The sequence below is a fragment of the Myotis daubentonii genome, chromosome 16 (genome assembly GCF_963259705.1).
Source record: "Myotis daubentonii chromosome 16, mMyoDau2.1, whole genome shotgun sequence".
In the NCBI taxonomy this organism is placed as follows: Eukaryota; Metazoa; Chordata; class Mammalia; order Chiroptera; family Vespertilionidae; genus Myotis; species Myotis daubentonii.
The window spans coordinates 45,556,646-45,578,183 of record NC_081855.1 but is presented as its reverse complement, the minus strand read 5'-3'; the positions used below and the strand labels follow the sequence as shown (position 1 = coordinate 45,578,183).

The 21,538-nt window shown below is 51.7% G+C and overlaps 1 long non-coding RNA gene across 1 annotated transcript; it reads right to left on the bottom strand.

Moving 5' to 3' along the window:
• Nucleotides 1–8,042: 8,042 nt before the first annotated feature.
• On the bottom strand, nt 8,043–15,066 carry LOC132217856 (uncharacterized). Its single transcript, XR_009449027.1, has 3 exons — nt 14,968–15,066; nt 14,091–14,395; nt 8,043–8,238 (listed from the first exon to the last, which is right to left on the bottom strand). It is a non-coding gene; the product is annotated as an uncharacterized LOC132217856 (long non-coding RNA).
• Nucleotides 15,067–21,538: the final 6,472 nt, after the last annotated feature.

Here is a 21,538-nt window from a genome sequence, read left to right as displayed (position 1 = left end):
TGTGTCATAATTTCTCTTGTGGCTCTTCCAACCCCCTAGATACATACCTTAGAGAAACTCTTTACACATGTGTGCCAGGAGATGGACTTAGAATGTTATAACAGTGTCATTTGTAGTAGGAAGAAAAGGGGAAAAACAACAAAAACCTGGAAAGGCCCCCAAATGTCCATTAATAATCCACTGGATAAGTACTGTGATATATTCTACAGTGGAATTCCACACAAGTCAGCCTGAACTACAGCTACAGGGGTGAACGTGGATGACTGGTCAGGAAAGCAAGCTGCAGAAGAACACTTCACTCGCTGCTATTTCTGTGCAGGCCAGACCACGCTGTGAAATACATGGAATTGAGTGCGTGGTTTCTTCCTGCTGTGCCCTGGGTGCTTCTGTTTGTACGATATTTCTTAATAAAATTTCAAGTTAAAAAGGGACAGGTTTTGGTGTAGGTAGTGCCTAATAAAATAGATGTATTCACAGTGTATTTTGTGAAATGAGCCCTCCTTCAGTTTGGCAGATTTAAAAGGTACAGTTCCTTGAGTGCCAAATGTAGGGTCTTAACGTTTTTTAAAAGCTAGAAATGGGATGTCAGCCAGGGGGCGGATGCTTTTGTTCTGTTAAAGCAGCTTCCAGGAAAGCTCTTCTCTCAGGTTACGCCATTCCAGGAAGGAAAACTGGGCCGAGAAGAGAAGAGCTGGCCTCCGGTCCTTCCCTTTGTTCTGCTTAGGTTGTCACCTCCGAGAACCTGCTGCCTGTTGGTCTTGTTCTCCTCCTAGTGGGGGCGCCATGACGTGTGAAATGTTGATTAGCAGTGGCCCTCTTGCTCCCAAACACGCTCCCCAGGTGAGACGGGGATCCCCCTGGGGTGAGTTCCGGACTTCTGGTGGCCAGGCGCTCCTCCCTGGACTTCAGCTCTGAGGGGTGTAAAGGGGCGACTTAGGAGCTGCCAGGCACCTGTTGTAAATTAACACTGTGTGGGAGACCAAGAATTCTAGACCATTCTATATTTTAACCTAAATATGTCCTGAAACTTTAAAGACAGCATTCTGGTACTTGGTTCATTTCAGTATCTTAAAATGAGAAAGTTTTCAGTGGACTTGCACCTTACTCAAATTAGTTTTCACAGCCTGTGGATGAAGTGAAACTATAATTACTCTTAAAGCACCTCGAATTTTTTGTATTAATCTGCAGCCTTAGGACTGTTCAAGTTTATCATAGAAAATACATTTTTAGTAGATGAATGGATTAGAAAACTGTGGTACATCTACACGATAGAATACTATACTGCTCTAAAAAGGAAGGAACTCTTACCATTTGCAACGTCATGGATGGAACTGGAGAGCATTATGCTAAGTGAAATAAGCCAGTCAATAAAGGAAAAATACCACATGATCTCACTCATTCATGGATAATAGAGACCATTATAAACTTTTGAACAATAATAGATACAGAGGCAGAGCTGCCTCAAACAGATTGTCAAACTGCAGCGGGAAGGCTGGGGAGGGTTGGGGGGCAGGAGGTAGGGGGGTAAGAGATCAACTAAAGGACTTGTATGCATGCATATAAGCATAACCAATGGACATAAGACACTGGGGAATAGGGGAGGCTAGGGGACTGTCTAGGTCGGGGGGAAAAAATGGACACATATGTAATACCCTTTGTAATACTTTAAGCAATAAATAAAAAAAATATATATTTTTTAATATATATATATTGGTGCAGGCTGTGTTTAACAACTTGGAATGGCTATTTTCTGATCCTTGTGATAATTAAATTGCTGCCCTTGTTTTGTTATTGTAACCAACCACTAGGCCAGTGGTTCTCAACCTTCTGGCCCTTTAAATACAGCTCCTCATGTTGTGACCCAACCATAAAATTATTTTCGTTGCTACTTCATAACTGTAATGTTGCTACTGTTATGAATTGTAATGCAAATATCTGATATGCAGGATGGTCTTAGGCGACCCCTGTGAAAGGGTCGTTCAACCACCAAAGGGGTTGCGACCCACAGGTTGAGAACTGCTGCACTAGGTAAAACCTGTTAATGTTCTGCTACTAGGATAGTGTAAGCTTTTCTCCCAACATTAATTTTTTCAATTGATTCTCCTATATTCACTAAAAAACAACCTAAAATCTCACATTTGCACAAATGATGGTGTCAGGCTATCAACATCACCAACCCTGAGCCCTGCCTAACTAAATTGTCCTATTTCAAAACAAAAATCAGCCTGGCCCATGTGGCTCAGTGGTTGAGCATTGACCCATGAATCCAGAGGTCATGGTTTGATTGCCGGTCAGGGTATATGCCCTGGTTTCAGGCTCAATCCCCCAGTAGGGGGCATGCAGGAGGCAGCTGGTCAATGATTCTCATCATTGGTGTTTCTAACCCACTCTTCCCTCAAAGTTTTAAAAATTGAAAATGCGTTATGGAGGTGGCACTTGGGAATTGACCCCTGACACCCATATCACATCCTCGGGAACATAGCACTGTAGGATGGCTTGTGTCAGGGGCCATGCTGTCTTAAAAACATGGCTTAGGTGGGTATGTTCAGTGCAGAGGTGCTTCTGTGAGGCCTATGGAGGCTCCCACCGTTGCCTTGGCCTGAGCAGATAGAGAGCTTGCCTTTGAATTTATTTCCCAAATCAGTCATCTCGCCAGAGTGACAAATTTAAAACATGAAATAACTTTTAAAAAGGTCCATGGGTAATGGGTAAACTGCAGATTCAGGTCAGATTCACTCATATTCATGAATGAAAAAGTACCATTTCTGCACCTACAGTATTGAAAATTTCTGCGTTTTGGACAGTTGGGTGAGAGAAGTGTTCATGTAATGCCTGTGTTAACACTGAGCTATTGGGAATTTGGAGGTGAGGGATGATCTATTTCATATGCTAGATTAATCTCCAGTTCACAGCAACTCACTTTTAGTTGGTTTTGATAGCAGCTCTTTGTTCAGTCAACTTCAATGAAGTCATTTTCTTTGGGGCTCTGAATTCTGACTTGAAGCACCAGCTTTAGATCACCTGCAAATTCATTTGTAAAAGAAAATTCTCATTTTAAAGCCTTTCAACATTATTAATTTTGTAGCATAGAAAATCCCAAGAACTGAATAATAAGTAGATATGGAGCTTGTGTTGGCAGCTATAATCTTTTCATTATCTGAGGTTTTTCGGGAGGTGCTGGGCAGGCTCTGGGATGTATGCCTGTTAAACCCACAAACAAAAAGCTTGCAGTTTGGAGGCAGGCTAGGATTTGAAATATACTATTGATATTTAAATGCATCGCCCTTGTACAACACGAGAATTGTTTGCACTAGGTTGGGTTTTTGGAAAGCTGCAAGGGAATGTGTAGCCCGAGGCTCCCGAGTGATTCCTACCGCACACGTACGTACGTGTACACACACACACACACACACACACACACACACACACACGACGAGACTTCAAGGTGAGAGAGAGAGAGGTAGGCCCTGAGAAATGGATAATTCAACCATGTTTGGGGGCAGTGGCGTAGAGGGAGTCTTCAAATTTACTGTCCTGAGAAGGAACAATAGTGACTGAAGGTGGAGGAGTTTGGCTTTGCAACATGGTCGAGGGGCTGGAGCCTCACCTAGATAGGGGTCACCAAGTTTGGTGTCAGCTGGATCCGTTGGGTGACTGGGTTTGAGCTTGCTGTTCACCTGGAAGAGTGTTAACAGGAAGGAGAAACGGCAGCACCTCCACATTTGGCGCTCAGATCTGCCAGTTAAACGGACAGTGATCTCCCCTTCCTCCTCCGCAGTTCTCAAGGGAAAATGTCACCGAAGGGCAATAATTACTTTCAAGCTTGAAGAGTAATTTTCCTTACAGCCCAAATCATGAAAAGGAGCTGAGTATTTTTAAGGGGTGCGTAATCTGGGGAAGAAATATTTATCATCTTTGTGCTTAAATTTCTACTTAAACATTTCCAGCACTGAGTGCTCTGTGTCTCGGGTTCTCTAGCAGAGATACACGGAGGAGTCCCTTTATAAGGAGCCGTTCCCAGAGAGCAGAAAAAGCAACGAACATTACACCATGCTTAGTCTCCACCCCACAGTAGGCTGAAAGCCTACTCTGCAAGATGCTAAGCCCAGGGAGTGATGTTAAAACAACAAAAGCCCGCAACGGTCTCTGTCCTGGAGTTACAAGCTGGCTGGCGGGAGAGGGGTCTTAAGTACATGGGCAAGTACAGTTGTGGGCGTGGTGAGAAAAACATGGGATGGGGGCGTCTAGAAAAGAATCTGAAGGCTGGGCATTGACCTGACATCTGAAGGATGAGTCAGCTTTAGATCCAGAAGGAAGAGAGAGAGGAGCTTCCCAGGGATCCGTGGGGGAGCGATGGTGGCTGCAGGGACTGAGGGTGCAGGCAGCAGCCAGGCCATGGGAGGGCTGCCCTGTGCTGTCGCATGGGTAGCCACTGGCCACATGAAATGAGATACGCTCTAGGTATAAAATACTAGGATTTGATAGATGGGTCAAGTAAATAGGTTAAAATGAACTTCACCTGTTTTTACTTTTTAAAATGTGGCTTACATAGTATTTTTATTGGACAGTCCTGGTCGCGATGAAAGGTTTTTGTCTATTTTAGAACAACCCCCAAGCCATTAGGCAGTTTACAGCAAGGGGCTGTCATCATAATCAGACTTGCATTTTGTAATGGGTGGCGAGGGAGGTGTTTTTGTTTTACAAACAGAAACCTCTGTCAAAAAAAAAATAACACAGTCTTCCAATTTACAAATTTGAGGCTGAAAGTTAAAACAATCTACAGATTCAATGTAATCCCTATTAAAATACAGCGTATTTCACATATCTAGAACAAATTCTCCAAAAATGTACATGGAACCAAAAAGACCCCGAGTAGCCACATCAACCTTAAGAACAAAGCTGGAAGAATCACAACACTGGATATCAAGTTATACTACAAAGACACCGTAATCAAAACAGCCTGAAAAACAAAAACAAAAAAAAACAGCCTAGTACTGGCATATAAGTCAATGGAACGGAACAGAGACCCCAGAAACGACCCAAGCCATTACACTCAATATTTGACAAAGGAGACAAGAGCATATAGAATGGAGTAAAGACAGACTCTTCAATAAATGATGTGGGAAAACTGGATAGATACATGCAAAAAAAATGAAGCTAGACCACCAACTTATACCATACACGAATAAACTCAAGGTGGATAAAAGACTTAAATGTAATTTGTGAAACCATCAAAATCCTAGAAGAAACCATAGGTAGCAAAATCTCAGACATCTCTCATAGCAACATGTTTACAGATACATCTCTTAAGGCTACATCAAAACAAAAAGCCGCACAGCAAAAGAAACCAACAAAATGAAAAAGGAGGACATATTTGCAACGATACATCTGATAAAGGGTTAATACCCATAATAATATAAGAAACTCATACAACTTAACAAAAGGAAGACAAACAGTCCAATTAACAAATAGACACTTCTCCAGAGTGGACATACAGATGGCCAAGAGACATGAAAAAATGCTCAAGGTCACTGATCATCAGAGAGATGCAAATCAAAATGACAATGCGGCATCACCTCACATGTGTCAGAATGGCTACCATCAACAAATCAATAAATGACAAGTGCTGGCGAGGATGTGGAGAAGGGGGAACCCTAGTGCACTGCTGGTGGGAATGCAGACTGTGTGGTCATTATGGGAAACATACGGAGTTTCCTCAAAAAATTAAATATGGAACTGCCATTTGACCCAGTGATCCCACTTCTAGGAATATAAGAAACCCAAAACACCAATCAGAAAGAATGTATGCTCCCCTATATTCATAGCACAGTTTACAATAGCTAAGATCTGGAAATAGCCCAAGTGCCCATCAGTACATGAGTGGATAAAAAAGCTGTGGGACATTTACACTATAGAACACTATGCAGCTGTAAAAAAGAAGGGTCTCTTACCCTTTGAGACAGCTTGGAGGGACGTGGAGAGCATTATGCTAAGTGAGATAAGCCAATCAGAGTAAGACAAGTATCACATGGCCTCACTCATATGTGGAATCTAATAAACTGGTGAACAAAATAGATCCAGAGACATTGACGCATGCAACAGACTGCGGAATCTCAGAGGAAAGGCAGGGGAGGGAGGGTGAGTGGGTGGGAAGAGATCAACCAAAGAACTTGCATGCATATATGCATAACCCACGGACACAGACAATAGGGTGGTGAAGGCCTGGAATAGGGGGTGGGAGCTGGCTAGAAGGGGTCAGTGGGGGGTGGGGAAGGGGACATGTACTATTTTCAACAATAAAGATTTAATTAAAAACACGCAAATGCATTTAAAAAAATAAGAAACACAACCTCCCCTGGTGGGTGGTGAGCACCAGCGACCACTGCTGCTCTTTGTCTGTTGCAGCTTTGATACTTGTTTACCCCGAAAAGACCCCTGGTCTGCTTGCTCTGCTCTTGACTACACCATTGGCAGTGGGGGAGGGCCACGGGCCTTAGGGCTGCAGCGTCACCCCAGTACCTCTCTTCCTCAGGCCCCGCCCCAATCCTGGAGGCCCATGTAGGAAACAGGACTTCCAAACTCACCTGCGAGCTTCCCCCTCACCTCCTGTTGGGGTTCCGCCGTGGGTCTGCTCTGCACTCCGGTCAGCAAGCCCACCCCCACGCTCACACGTCTGCACGAGCTACCAACCAAACAGCACGTAGCCTCAGCGCATCTGAATCAGCGTGAATCGCGGGCTCTCATTGGCCCAATGAGAGAGGGCAGGCGCTGGCCTATTTTATAGATGGGCAAACTATCTCAGGTGTGTTGTTTGACTTGCACAGGATGGAGCAAGTGGAAGGAGGGATTGGAATTCAAGGCTCCCACCTCCCTCAGGCTGTGTCCACTGGGAGACAGTGCAGACTCATAGAGCTCACCCAAGGGCGCCCACACCCTGCCAGACCCCAGGCGGGGTCAGCCCTCCTTGGAAAAGGTTAACAGCTGCTGCCTCGGGGATAAGAAAAAACAAATGCTTAGTATCTTGAACTGAACAGGCTCCCCCACCTCCCCAATTCTATCTCCCTTTCCTCCCAGGCCCCCCATCAGCAGCTGTGAGGAAAAAGCAAGAGGCCCCCAACCCATACCTGGGAAGACGGATTTCAAACATAATGGAGGAGGCAGGGGTTGGAGCAGGAGGTGCAAATGAAGGGTGGTTGGAGCTGGGCTAAGTCCTGAGCAGGCTGCTGCCCCAAAGGCAGGCTGAGGACAGGAACCCACAGGTGGTGGTGGTGGTGGGGGGACGGCAGGGGGCAGGGGGAGGGCTGATTCTCACCTTTCATTTAATCCTCCAGTCACAGAAGACAGGCAATGGACGGGCATCAAGGTGGGCCTCAACAGCGTGATGCTGGAGGGAAACATGGGAGCATGACCCACAGGTTCTCATATAAGCGAGCATTGGGATAGCCTGGGGAGACTTTAAAACAGATGGCCTTGGCCCGGTGGCTCATTGGTTGGAGCGTTGCGGGTTCAAATCCAAGTCAGGACACATACCTGGGTTGCAGGTTCGATCCTCGGAGTGTGGGGGGCGGCCAATTGATGTTTCTCTCCCTCTCCCTCTCCCTTACTCTCTCTCTAAAAGTCAATAGAAACATATCCTTGCCTGAGGATTTAAAGAAAACAAACAACCTGCCTGGCCCGTGTGCTCAGTGGTTGAGCATCGACCCAGGAACCAAAAGGTCACCAGTTCAATTCCTGGTTGCAGGCTCCACCTCCAGTAGGGGGTGTGCAGGAGGGAGCCAATCGATGTTTCTCTCTCATCCATATGGCTCTCTATCCCTCTCCCTTCCTCTCTCTCTAAAAATTAATAAAAACATAATTAAAAATATAAAAGGTAAAAGTGAAAACCTGTGACACCTGGGGTCCCACCCTAAAGAGTCTGACGTGGTCGCTCTGGGGTGCAGCCTGGGCCCTGGAGCTTCTAAAAGGTCCCCAGTTGGTTTAAAGGGCAGCCGAAGTTGGAGAACCACTAATTTGGCCAAACTGCTTAAGAAGCAAATGTGGAAAACCCGGCCCAAGAAAGGGAAATGCTCACCAGTAGTCACAGGGGCAGCTGGAAACAGGCCTGGGCTAGATCTGGGCCCCCTGGTGGCCAGCCTGGCGCTGTCACCCGGCATGCCAGGGCGCCTTTCTGCCCAGGATGCAGTAAGGAGAACCCTGCAGAGAGGAGGAAGCAGCAAGCAGGGGTCCACCTGGCCTGACCTGAAAGAGGGAAGAAAACGCACTTTGGCCAACTTTGGCCAACCCAGCTGCCGGCTGTACACAGAGCCATCTGTCCCTCACCTGAGTGGACTGGCATCGAGGTGCCGCGGGATTGGATATGAAAACACATCAGCCCTGGCCGGTTTGGCTCAGTGGATAGAGCATCGGCCTGTGAATTGAAAGGTCCCAGGTTCAATTACGATTCCAGTCAGGGGCATATGCCTGGGTTGTGGGCTCGATCCCCAGTGGGGGGCAGCAGATCAATGATTCTCCCTCATCATGGATGTTTCTATCTCTCTCTCCCTCTTCCTTCCTCTCTGAAAGCAATAAAAATATATTTTTTTTAAAAAGAAAGAAAACACAACATCACTTGCCTGCTTTGTCCCTTCACTCACTACCTATTCACTGATTCATTCACACATTCTCTCAACAGCACCCACTTTTTCTGGTTGTGGGGGCCCTCTTATTCTTTTTATTTTTAAAATCAAAGTATTGCACTGTGTAGGTTAAAAAGTCTAATAGGGCTGAAATCAGGACCCATTAGCAAGGAAGAAATAAAAGTCTCGTTGGGGAGGCAGCCACAAGTTTCATTTATTACTCTGGGCATTTAATGAGCTCTTTTATTTATGCGTTAGCTTTTTGTGGGTGTAGGGGAATAGCTTTTGGTTTTGATGTATTTTAAACTTACATAAAAATTGCAAGAACATATACCCTTTACCAGTGGTTAAGATTTCACCACATTGACTTTAATCCTATCTAATAATAGACAAACATGGTAATTAACCGTAACTTTGCTACCCTTCCCATTGGCTAATCAGTGAGATATGCAAATTAACTGCCAACCAAGATGGAAGCCGGCAGCCAGACAGCTGAAGCGAACAGGAGGCTTGGTTGCTCCAGTGAAGGAGGAAGCCAAGGTTCCCCGCCTGCCGCTGCCGGCCTCTGAGCTTGCACTCTACGCAACTATGTTGCAATTATAGAAGTTAAACAATCCCCAGAAACCTGCTTTCAGCCATCAGAGCTGGAGCCAGCAGGACTGCAACAGTGTTACAATTATAGAACCCAAACAAACCCAGATACCTGCTTTCAGCAGCTGAGGTCTCAGAGCTGGAGCTGAGCCTCAGAGCTAAAGCCGGCTCTCAGTTCCAGTGACAGCCATGGAAGGTAAATAAATCCCAGAATTTAAAAAAAAGAAAAAAAAGGAGAGGTTGGGCTGAAACTGGTTTGGCTCAGTGGATAGAGCGTCAGCCTGCGGACTGAAAGGTCCCAGGTTCGATTCCGGTCAAGGGCATGTACCTGGGTTGCGGGCGCATCCCCAGTGGGAGATGTGCAGGAGGCAGCTGATCGATGTTCCTCTCTCATCGATGTTTCTAACTTTCTATCTCCCTTCCTCTCTGTAAAAAATCAATAAAATATATTTTTTTAAAAAAAGGAGAGGTTGGGAGCTTCAGTCACCTGCCAGCCAGAAAACGGCCCTCAGCCCCTCACCCAGACTAGCCAGGCACCCCAGTGGGGACCCCCACCCTGAAGGGGGTGTGACAAGCTGCAAACAGCCATCATCCCCTCATCCAGGCTGGCCAGGCACCCAAGCTGGACCCCCACCCTGATCCGGGACACCCTTCAGGGCAAACCAGCCAGCTCCCACCCATGCACCAGGCCTCTATCCTATATAGTAAAAGGGTAATATGAAAACTGACCCTAACAGCAGAAAGACTGGGAATGACTGGTCACTATGACACACACTGACCATCAGGGGGCAGACGCTCAATGCAGGAGCTGCCTTCTGGTGGTCAGGTCGCTCTCACATGGGAGGAGCTCTGCTCAGCCACAAGCCAGGCTGATGGCTGCCAGTACAGCAGTGGTGGTGGGAGCCTCTCCCGCCTCCTCAGCAGTGCTAAGGATGTCCGACTGCAGCTAGGCCTGCTCCCCGCTGGCAAGTGGACATCCCCTGAGGGCTGCCGGGTTGACAGAGGGATGTCTGATTGCCATCTTAGGCCCAATCCCCCGGGGAGTGGGCCTAAGCCAGCAGGTGGTCATCCCCTGAGGAGTCCCAGACTGCAAGAGGGCACAAGCTGGGCTGAGGGACGTCCCCTCCCCCCCGAGTGCACAAATTTTTGTGTACCGGGCCTCTAGTTTTTTTTTTTTTTTTTAAATATATTTTATTGATTTTTTACAGAGAGGAAGGGAGAGAGATAGAGAGTTAGAAACATCGATGAGAGAGACACATTGATCAGCTGCCTCCTGCACATCTTCTACTGGGGATGTGCCCGCAACCCAGGTACATGCCCCTGACCGGAATCGAACCTGGGACCTTTCAGTCCGCAGGCCGACGCTCTATCCACTGAGCCAAACCGGTTTCGGCAACCTCTAGTTTTTATATATGTATGTATGTACATGTATGTGTATATGCAGGGTGGGACAAACATAGGTTTACAGTTGTGAGTACGCGAAACACAGAGCTTATTCTTGTGTTTTTTTTTATTAATTACTAGAGGCCCAATGCACGAATTCATGCATGAGTGGGGTCCGGCCAGCGCACCCCAATCAGGCCGGGCGGGGGGGTGGGGGAGGAGAAGGGCCCTGGGCAGTTGGCCAGCCAGCCCCACCCCCTGGTTGAACTCCTGGTCAAGGGGACAATTTGCATATTAGCCTTTTATTATATAAGATTGTATTATTTTCCATACTAACAATTGTAAACCTGCTTGGAAGTCAGAGACAGTGCCTCTCTCCAGAGCAAAGGGCAATAGAATAAAGATGTTTCATTGTGGTTCTGAATTTCCCTGGTGATGAGTGACACAACCTTTCATGAGCTTAGTGGCCATATGTATATCTTCTTTAGAGAAATGTCTACACAAATCCTTTACCCGTTTTAAAAATTGGTTGTCTTTTTATTGTTGAGTTGTAAGATTTTTTTTACATATTCTGATACAAGTCCCTGATCAGCTATATACAGGGGTGGGCAAACTTTTTGACTCGAGGGCCACAATGGGTTCTTAAACTGGACCGGAGGGCCGGAACAAAAGCATGGATGGAGTGTTTGTGTGAACTCATCTAAATTCAAAGTAAACATCATTACATAAAAGGGTACAGTCTTTTTTTTTAGTTTTATTAATTTCAAACGGCCCGCAGGCCGTAGTTTGCCCACGGCTGAGCTATAAGATTTACAAATATTTTCTCCCATTCTGTGGGTTGTCTTTTCACTTTCTTTCTTAAAAATGAATATATACACACACACATATATATATATATATTTCAGAGAGGGAGAGAGAGTTAGAAACATCATTAAGAGTCATTAATCGGCTGCCTCCTGCATGCCCTCTGCTGGGGATTGAGCTCACAACCCAGGCATATGCCCTGACCAGGAATCAAACCATGACCTCCTGGTTCATAGGTCAACACTCAACCAGTGAGCCACGCTGGCCGGCTTCAGTTTCTTGATGTACATGTTTTTATGTTATTTGGTATGCATTTTTGTCTTCTGGGGTCTTGAAGAAGATTAAGATCAAAAGAGATTAGAGATCTGCTTTGTCCCATATAATTCTTCCTGAGTTGAATTTTAACTTTTAAAAAAAAATTTAACTTTGATCTTTCGGCCATGCCCTCAGCTTTCTTTTGGTTTGCATGTGCCTGTGTATCTTTGCCCGTTTTTAAAGTGAATAGCATTGTTTTCCGTGTCTTTTCTAAGCAGATGATCAGCGCTCAGTGAAGGTCCATTTCCTCCCTTCTCTCTCTTTCCTGATAGAATGCTCCTTCCCAGACAGGACCCTCCGGAGTAGCCACTGCTGAGTCCAGACCCCACACCACATGTGGCCCCTCTGGGCACGGTCTCTGAGCTTTGCCCACCCTTTCCATTCATGGGCATCGGTGGAGCTGGGCAGAGCCCCTGAGCTGCCATTCTCCTCGTGTCCACCAGAGGGCGCGCCACTCCCGCCGGAGTCCCCTCCGAGAACCAGCACTTTAATTAATCTCGTCTTTCCCAAACCTCCCATCTTTCCCAACATTACCTTCCGGCTTCAAGCCCCAGAACAGTACTCTAGTTTACCCGAGGAGCCTATCTTTGCATCCACCGCCACGTGAGCCATCCCGTGGGAAATCCGCCCAGTGCATCCTGGCGCCCCTATGCAATACCTCTGTGCCTCAGTTTCCTCATCTGCTGAATGGGAATACTTTTCACCCAGTTCAGAAACACTCTATTTAATATTGAGCATGGTGCCAGGCACACAGTAAGTGCCTAACGAGGCCAGGCTTTCCCATGACTTCAGAGTCCTGGTAATGGCTCACTCACGGCTCTCCCGAAAGCTCTCCAGGCCTCAGGCAGACCCAGCACCCTTTGTTCTCTTGGGCAATGCTGGGGAGGGTGCCTTTGTGGCAGGTACAGACTTCACAGGCCGCAAAGTCAGATGTGTGGACAGTTTCCCTAATGGACTTTAACTGAATTGCCCCCGTTGGGTGGTGTGGGAACCTTCTCTCAGAGGACTCAGGGTAACCTCAGCCTTGCTGGGTTTGCCTCCCTTGCTCCCTGGCATTCCAGCTAGTGCTGTCAGGAGGGAGAGGGCTCCTGAGCTTGGTCACACTCAGGATCCCTGCTGGGATCCGTAAAGATGGCCTCTGGCCTCCTTGTCCATGCCAGCGTCCACCCTGCTGGTGCCCACACCTGCCAGCATTCACAAAGAGGGCCCGTGGGCCACCCAGCCTCCTGTTTACTGTATCATCCTTTCTGGCCCCAGACCCCTCTCTCAGACATTTCTGTAGGAAACTTGGGGGAGGGGCCGGCTCAGGCCCTCTCTGCCCAGAGGAGCCACACGGCCAAGTCTGCTTGACGTACACACGGGGAGGGAATTCTGAGAGGGTGGCAGCCCTCTCCTGCCTGTGCTCTGTGGTGCCCGCTCTCCAGCCCAGAGGGTGGGGGTGGGGGGGTGGGGGGAGAGTGCCTTCCCGTGCTCGCTGTTTTTACTGAGGCAAAGACCTCAACGTTGAGCTCAGCATTCCAGGCTCAACTCCTTCTGCTTCTCTCCGTTTCCTCTGGAACAGCCCTGCCTATTCCTGGGGACGACCTCGGTGCCATCTGGGTGGGGGCAGAGCGGGGGGCGGGGGCGGGGGACGGGTGTGTTCTAGGAAGGAGGCCAGGGGTGTTGTCAGATAGCAGCTGCCACACCTTCTACCCGTTCTCTGGGTCCCTGAGTACAGGCTGACTCAGCCGAGGGAGGCTTGTGCTCCTCGTAGCGTGGAGGGTGGGGCTGAGGGTGCCAGCCAGGGTTCTCTAGGGCTCGGGGCTCAGTCCTGTTTGGGAGGGTAGAGGACTCAGAGTTCCTGGTTACACATAACAGAAAACAACTCTGGTTGACTACGGACCGGAAGGAATTTTCTGGAAGGGTCATAGGTGGCTCACAGAATCACGGGGTCAGCTAGAGAACCAGGCTCATCAATGGGGCAAGGACCCTGAAAGCTGGGAGGCGGGACCACAGGCAGGGACTAGCGGGGACGGGCCCAGCTGACATCACGGCCCAGCTGTCCCGAGCTGCCCCTGCAGCCCCCCGCCCCCCCCACCACACACCACACCAGAGGAGCCGTCTCAATGGTCACAGCTGCTCTGTGGTCCTGGTCAGGGTCAGAGTCCTGGGAGGCATGGGCCCAGGCTGAGTGCCCGCCGAGCCCTCCGCGGGCTCTGGGAGAGGGAGACTGGCCCCTTCCACTTCCGGAGGGGAAGCCGCCTCCGCCGTCTAGGGATTCGGCCCCTCCCATGGGTGCTGGGATGCTAAGCAACCACCACCAACAAATGCCATACACGCTCCCGTGTTCCTGAGCGCAAGAGGCAGTTTCAAACCTGCCTCACCGGGCGGGCGGCCTCGTACCTGGAGCGCTGCTGGCACAGCCTGCCAAGTGTGAAGTCACGGGGGCTACGTGCTTCTCGCTACTTCTGACACCATCTTCTCTCCATGGCCGGCGTAGCCGCTAACTCACTGCACGGCGTGCCCGGCCCTGAGCTCCGTGCTTGACGTTGGCCATCTCGTTGGGTCTCGCCCTTGAAGTGACCACCACTTTTGCGAGGAGGAAACTGAGGCCGGGTGGCTCACCGGCTTTCCAAGTTCACTCGGGTCTAAACGAACGGGGACTGGAGTCCAGGCAGCCTGTCCCGGAGCTTGGCTGGAGAGGGGCCCTGCAGCCCAGCGGAGACGGACGTTAAACAGCAGACAGTAAACGCAGGGCGGGCCCATGGTTATGGGGAGCCCTGCTGCTGGGAGGGGAAAGGACGGGCAGGGAGAGGAAGAGAGAAGGCCTTCCCTGGGGTGAAGGGGGGAGCCGCTGCCAGGAAGGTCTCTGTGAAGAAGGAGTTCGCCGGGCAGGGAGCAAGGGGGACGGGAACGGCGGGTGCCAGGGCCGGAGGCGGGAGAGGCTGGGGGGTGGGCACCCCGCCTCATTATTGTGACATCCCGTGGCCGGGCGCCCTGCTTCTCCCGGCCGGGTGCTTATTCTCCACCGGCCACGGGGACCCCTTCGCTACCCGAGTCAGGTCATGCCCGGCCCCGCTGCCCACTCGCCCAGGGGAAGAGCCCAGGCCCCATAACCCGCCCCTGCGGCCCCTGGGGCCGCCCCTCCCTCCCTGGGCTGCAGTCACGGCCCTTACTCCCTCCGAAGCACACCAGGTGCGCCCTGCCTTTGGCCTTGGCCCCGTCTGCTCCCTCAGCCCAGAATGTTCTCCCCCCAGGGCCACGGTCTCCCCTCACCCACAGGCCAGCCGGGCACGTTCTCGTCCCGAAGCAGAGGCAGGAGCCGCGGAAGGCACAGCCCTCTGCTCACCTCCTCCTGGCCCACGTGAGTCCCACGGCCCGGCCCAGGGTTCGAGGCCGAGGGCACTAGGACGGTGAGGTCCGCATGCAGAGGAGGCAGGGAGGGCCCTGGTGCACTTGACCAAGACCCTTTGACCGAGCTCAGAACCCCACCCCTCCCCCTGGCGAGGGACCTCCCCCCCGCCCCCCACTGGGATCCCTCCTCCAGTCCCATCCAGTTCCAGCCAACAAACACCTATGACCACCCGCCATGCCATGCGCAAGCCCTGCCCCAGGCCCTGCAGCCCTTAAAGCGACAGAGCCCTTGCCCTTTCGGAGCTCACATTTTAGAGGCGACAACACAATAAGCAAAGGCTGTGAAGGGCTCGCGGAAGCCTGGAAAGTGCTAGAAAGAAACAGGAATCGAGGAAGGCCCTATCTCTATGGGCGGTCAGGGAAGGCCTTGCTGATGACCTGTGTGAGCGGGTGAAGCTGGAGGGCGGGCCCTGTGGGGGGTGGGCGGCTGGAACAGAGTGAGCGAAGCAGAGAGAGAACAGAGTGAGATCCTGGTGGGAACCAGGGCCAGCGCCGTGGGGCTTGTCGAAACTGGCGACACCTTTGGATTCTACTCCAGGTGTGCAGCGAGGGTGGCAAGCAGAGGGGGAGGCCATCTAGGCCATGGGAGGTGGTCAGTCAGGGTGCGCCTTGAAGGGGGACCCAGAGGATTTGCCGGTGCCTTGGAGGAAAAGGAGGCAGGAGCCAAGGACGGCTGGCGCTGTGGTCTGAACAAGCAGGCAAATGGAGTTGCTGTTGGCTTAGATAGTGTCTGCCAGGGGCTCAGGGGTAGACGTGAGAAGTCCTCCAGGAGGAGAAGGTAGGAGACGCCTTACCTTCCACCATGTGTGGGAAACAAAAGGCCATCAGAGTGTTGCTAGCCACTTCTTTCTTTCGTTCATTCATTCATTCATTCATTCAGCAAAAGTTTATTGCACGTCAGGGATAAGCCAGACACTTGTGGATGCTGGGGAAGCAGCAGAGAAGAGAGACAATGTCACGCTCGATCTGGTACCTAACTTTCTAGGTGCACGACAGGTGATGGATAAGCAAACAGATGTGAACACCTGCAGGGAAGGAGGAGCCTTACAAGGAAATCCTAGAGCAGCGGTTCTCAACCTGTGGGTCGCGACCCCTTTGGGGGTCGAACGACCCTTTCACAGGGGTCGCCTAAATACATCCTGCATATCAGATATTTACATGACGATTCATAACAGTAGCAACATGACAGTGATGAAGTAGCAGCGAAAATAATGTTATGGTTGGGGGTCACCACAACACGAGGAGCTGTATTAAAGGGTCGCGGCATCAGGAAGGTTGAGAACCTCTGCCCTAGAGAGAGGCGGAGTGACTGGGGGAGTACCCTCGGGCAGGACGTCACCCAAACTGCCCAAGGACAAAACCCAGACTCCCCAGGAGGACCCCCGCCCAGTTTGGCTTCTCTTTGTCCCCCAGAGCGGCTGCTGTGTCATTAGGAGAGCGGGGAGGACGAGTGGGGCCGCCATGACCTTCAGGGTCCTGGGAGGGGCTTTGCCGTGTAGGAGGCGTCTCTTGAGCTGGGCTGCCTCTGTGCAGGTGTCCAGGTGAAGGAGTTCTGGGAATTAGGGATCCCGACAGACAGAACTGGGAGAGAGGGAGAGGCGGGGAGGAGGGGGGCGGGGGCTTGTGCGGGGGGGTGGGGGGTGGGGGGTGGGGGCGGGGAGAGGTGGGGACAGAGCAGAACTGCTCAGCCCACGGCCACATTCTTCTCTGAGGGTGTGGAAGGGGCTTCTTTTGTGCTCTGCTATGCAAAGAATTTCCTTTGTGCTTCCTGGTGCTTTGATCCTGCAAAGAATGGAGGGGTGGGGGGTGGGGCAACGGGCCTTCGAAGGCTCCTAACCCCGGGTTCCCATCTGGGCTCTGCCAAGGCAGGTGGGGACCTCAGGTGTGTCTTGTCCTTGGGAGACAGCAGGACCTTGCTACAGGGAAGCGACTGAGGCCACTGGAGTATGAAGACGCTGACTCCATTGTGTGCAGGCGTCAGGGGTGAGGAGGCACGTGCCAGAGCCTGGCCGGGCACGGGGAGCGTGGGGAAAGGCGGGGAGACCCCACATTCAAACACAGAGAGCACTGGGTACGGAGCTGGGGGGTTGGGAAGGCCATGGGCCCTCCTGGGGCTTCCAGTTTGGGAGCTCGAGTGAATGATGAACAAATAACTGAATTACGAGCCACAGAAAGAGAGAGATTTGGAGGAAAAGGGTCAAGTTCTGTTTGAGGACATGAAGTGTGAGAAGTCTGGCACATTGTTAGAAATATGGATCTGCCCGGCCGGCCTGGCTCAGTGGTGGAGCATCAACCTATGAACCAGGAGGTCACGGTTCGATTCCCGGTCAGGGCACATGCCCAGGTTGCAGGCTTGATCCTTAGTGTGGGACGTGCAGGAGACAGCAATCAATGATTCTCTCTCATCGTCGGTGTTTCTCTCTCTCCCTCTTCCTTCCTCTTTGAAATCAATAAAAATATATTTTTTTAAAAAAGAAATACGGATCTGACTGTTAGGAAAGAAGTAGGACCTGTCAAGGCTGGGCCAGGAGTCCCCAGGGCCTGGAGGGCATTTGCAGGAGACTTTTTCTGTCAGGGGCCAGGTAGCAACTGTGAGCCATACAGCCTCCACAGCAGCTGGTTCCCTCTCAGTGCCGCCGGGACCCAGCCACAGCAATACGTAAATGAAGGGGTCCAGCCACAGCAATATGTAAATGAAGAGGTCCAGCCACAGCAATACGTAAATGAAGGGGTCCAACCACAGCAATATGTAAAAGAAGGGGTCCAGCCACAGCAATACGTAAATGAAGAGGTCCAGCCACAGCAATATGTAAATGAAGGGGTCCAGCCACAGCAATACGTAAATGAAGAGGTCCAGCCACAGCAATATGTAAATGAAGGGGTCCAGCCACAGCAATACGTAAATGAAGGGGTCCAGCCACAGCAATATGTAAATGAAGGGGTCCAGCCACAGCAATATGTAAATGAAGGGGTCCAGCCACAGCAATATGTAAATGAAGGGGGTCCAGCCACAGCAATATGTAAATGAAGGGGTTGTCTGTCCCAATAAAGCTTTGTCTACAAAATCAGGCTAAGGCCGGGTCTGCTCCCTTCTCTGGTGCCTGGATTCTGACATCCAGTTCTCCCTTAGAAACCGCGCATTGGCAATGGCACAGCCTCGATCTGAGTCCCTGAGACTGTAAGAAACAGAGGTCCCTAGGTCCTTGCACCCGTCCCCCATCCTGCCTTTTAGACAAGAAAAGACACACACACACACAAACTTCCAGTGTGTTTCGGAATAAAATTTGGGAGTTTATCTCTTTTAGATGTCAGTGTTACTTGAATGAAAACAGAAATTGATACTAGGAGTGGGGTGTTACCATAATGAAAATTTAAAATGTATGGTATTGGTTTGCAGCCAGGGGCAGGTGGTGAGAAAGCCATTGTGAACAAGGGGGCAGGACCACATGACAAACCAGTAAACAAGGAGGCGGGGCCACGTGACCAACCAGTAAACAAGGAGGCGGGGCCACATGATCAACCAGTAAACAAGGAGGCGGGGTCACGTGATCAAGCAGAAGTGGGCACGTGAACAAGGGTCGGCTTAAACCCACCTTCAGGCCTTAAAACCAGCGGGCAGGCGGGCGCTGTGTCTTGAAAAAGATGAGCAGCAACCACCCCCCACCTCACTTCAGTGTGGCCTGGGAGCAAGGTTGCAGGAAGGACCCTGGAGGATGGAACTGGGAGCCACACAGGACAGGATGGCACAATTTCCGGAGAGAGAACCCCCCGCCAACCCCCACCCCCACCTCCCGCCAACCCCCACCCCCACCTCCCGCCAACCCCCACCCCCACCTCCCGCCAACCCCCACCCCCACCTCCCGCCAACCCCCGCCCCCACCTCCCGCCAACCCCCACCCCCACCTCTCGCCAACCCCCACTCCCACCTCCCGCCAACCCCCAGTAGGGCTTTCCCAGGGCCTGCCCAGCAGCATCTCACAATGGCTGTGATCAGAGCTGCCTCGTCCCTCCCGTCCCCCTCCTGAGCGGGATGCTGTCTTGTGGTTTTCCTGTCTGGGCCCTACCACTGAATAGTGTGTGTGTGTCAGCAACAGGAGGGAAGGCACGGGTAACTCGCTCTTGTATTTAGGTCTTTAGTTCTTGTATTTAGTTCAATCGCAAGGAAGCACCTGGGACCTGGAGAGAGAACCGTGCGTCTGCCGGAGGTCCGGCCGGGCAGAGGTCCCGGGGACAGTGAGGGCTGGGACCGGCCGTCTCTTTGAAGAGCAATGAGTTGTTCCATGTGTAACAGAAAGAGTGAAGGCCTGTTCCGTGACCTGATGGGCAGCCTGCAGCAGGGACTGGTCAGCCACTCGCCCAGCCTAACCCCTCTGCCCCACCTGCCTTGCAGTTAGATGTGGCCATGGGCGGGGCTGTGGGCTGGATGCTTGTGTGCCCCTCAAATTCCCATGTGGGGACCCTCACCCCCATGTGATGGTAGGTGGGGCCTTTGGGAGGTGACTAGATCAGAGCTGGAGCCCCATGAGCAGGATGCGTGCCCTTCGAAAGAGACCCCCGGGAGCCCTCTCACCCGTCCGCCATGTGAGGACAGTGAGAAGAGCCGTCTGTGAGCCAGGAAGGGGGCTCTCACCAGACACTGATCTGCCCGTGCCTTGATCTTGAACTTGCCAGCCTCCGAACTGGGAGATAAACGTGTGTGTTTGCAAGCCTCCAGCCTACGGTGTCTGTTACATTGGCCGGGATGGACTGAGACAGGCCGAGTCCTTGCCGACGGCGGTGGGTGGAAGTGACCTATGTGTCTCCCATAAAAACCATACGGCCTCCCACACCGTTCTCCACCTGCTCTCCAGGTGGCTGGCTGGCGTGGATGCCCCAGGCCCTGGGAGGCCACGTGGGGAAGACGGCAGGGGCTGGAACATGGTGCCAGTTGAATTTCATGTGAAGACACTTCTATTACATGAAGCCACTGAAACCTGGTTGGCGTGTCAGAGCAGCTGGCAGCACTACTAAGGCGGAGGGGAAGCCTGGAGCTGATTTCAGAAGGGAAGGGAGAGAGAGAGAAACATCAATGATGAGAGAGAATCATTGATTGGCTGCCTCCTGCCTGACCCACACTGGGAGTCGAGCCTGCAACCCAGGTATGTGCCCTGACAGGGAATCGAACCGTGACCTCCTGGTTCATAGGTCGATGCCCAGCCACTGAGCCACGCCAGTCAGGCGTCTTGCACCACTCGTATTGGATGAAGGGCCCACCCTGCTCCAGTATGACCTCATTTTTAGCTAATTACCTCTGCAACAACCCTTTTCCAAATAAGGCCACATTCTGAGGTGCTGGGAGTCAGGACTTCAACATGTCTTTGTGGAGGACACAGTCCTACCCACACACGCCGTGAGCTAATTCACCTTCCCTAACACACCCCCACCCTGAGCACCCGCTGCGCTTTGCCGTTCTTCCCCCAGCCTACCCCCCACCCCCATGCACCCGCCCCTCCCTCAGCCACACACACAGCCCCCAGCCCAGCAGACCTGGCCTGTGGGCACCTTCACAGCCCGTGACTCAGTGACAGCAGACCCTCCCTCCCAGGATGCATTGTGAGTGCCACGTGCTGATGATGAGCACCTGCCTCAGCAAGAACACAGTGCGGGCAGGGGCTCCGAGTCCCAGCTCAGGAGGGCAGGGAGGGAGGTGGCCCTGGCGCTCCCCTTTCAAGTGGAAAAAGTCAGGAGGGAGCCAGGGTTTGTGGTCTGGGCTTCTGGACCCACAGTCCCTGGGGAGCTGGGCTTGGCCTTGGGGAGGCCACTGAGGAGCGGGGTGGGGAGAGGGTGCAAAGCCCTGTGGCTCTGGGCAGGTTCCAGCAGGGGGGCCCACGACAGGCTGGCTGTTCTCAGGACCCCTCAGGGTCGGCTCTGCGTGGCCATTAATTCACAAACACGATCGCGTACCAGATGCAGTGCTGACGGGAGACCCTCGTGTGATGCTCACGGTACCAGGCTCAGGATTCTCTGTCAGACCCTCCCTCAAGGTTGTGCCCAGAGGAGGGGTGTGTATGTCCTGCAGACAGTCGGGGTCTGCCTCCCAGTCACAGCTGTAGGCTGAGCGCTCCCGTCTCCTCTCGAAGACTCCGTTTAGGTCCTAAACTTTAGGAGAACCAACCAGAGCCGTGGCTTCTTCTGTGAGCTACACCTATACAATTTCCTTCCTTCCTTCCTTCCTTCCTTCCTTCCTTCCTTCCTTCCTTCCTTCCTTCCTTCCTTCCTTCCTTCCTTCCTTCCTTCCTTCCTCCCTCCCTCCCTCCCTTCCTCCCTTCCTCCCTTCCTCCCTCCCTTCCTTCCTTCCACAAAACCTGACCCTATGCTAAGCACCATGCTAGGCATGAGAGGTGCCTGGTGACTAAGACCCAGTTCCTGCCCTCGAAGGCCTTGAAGTCTGGCCCCGG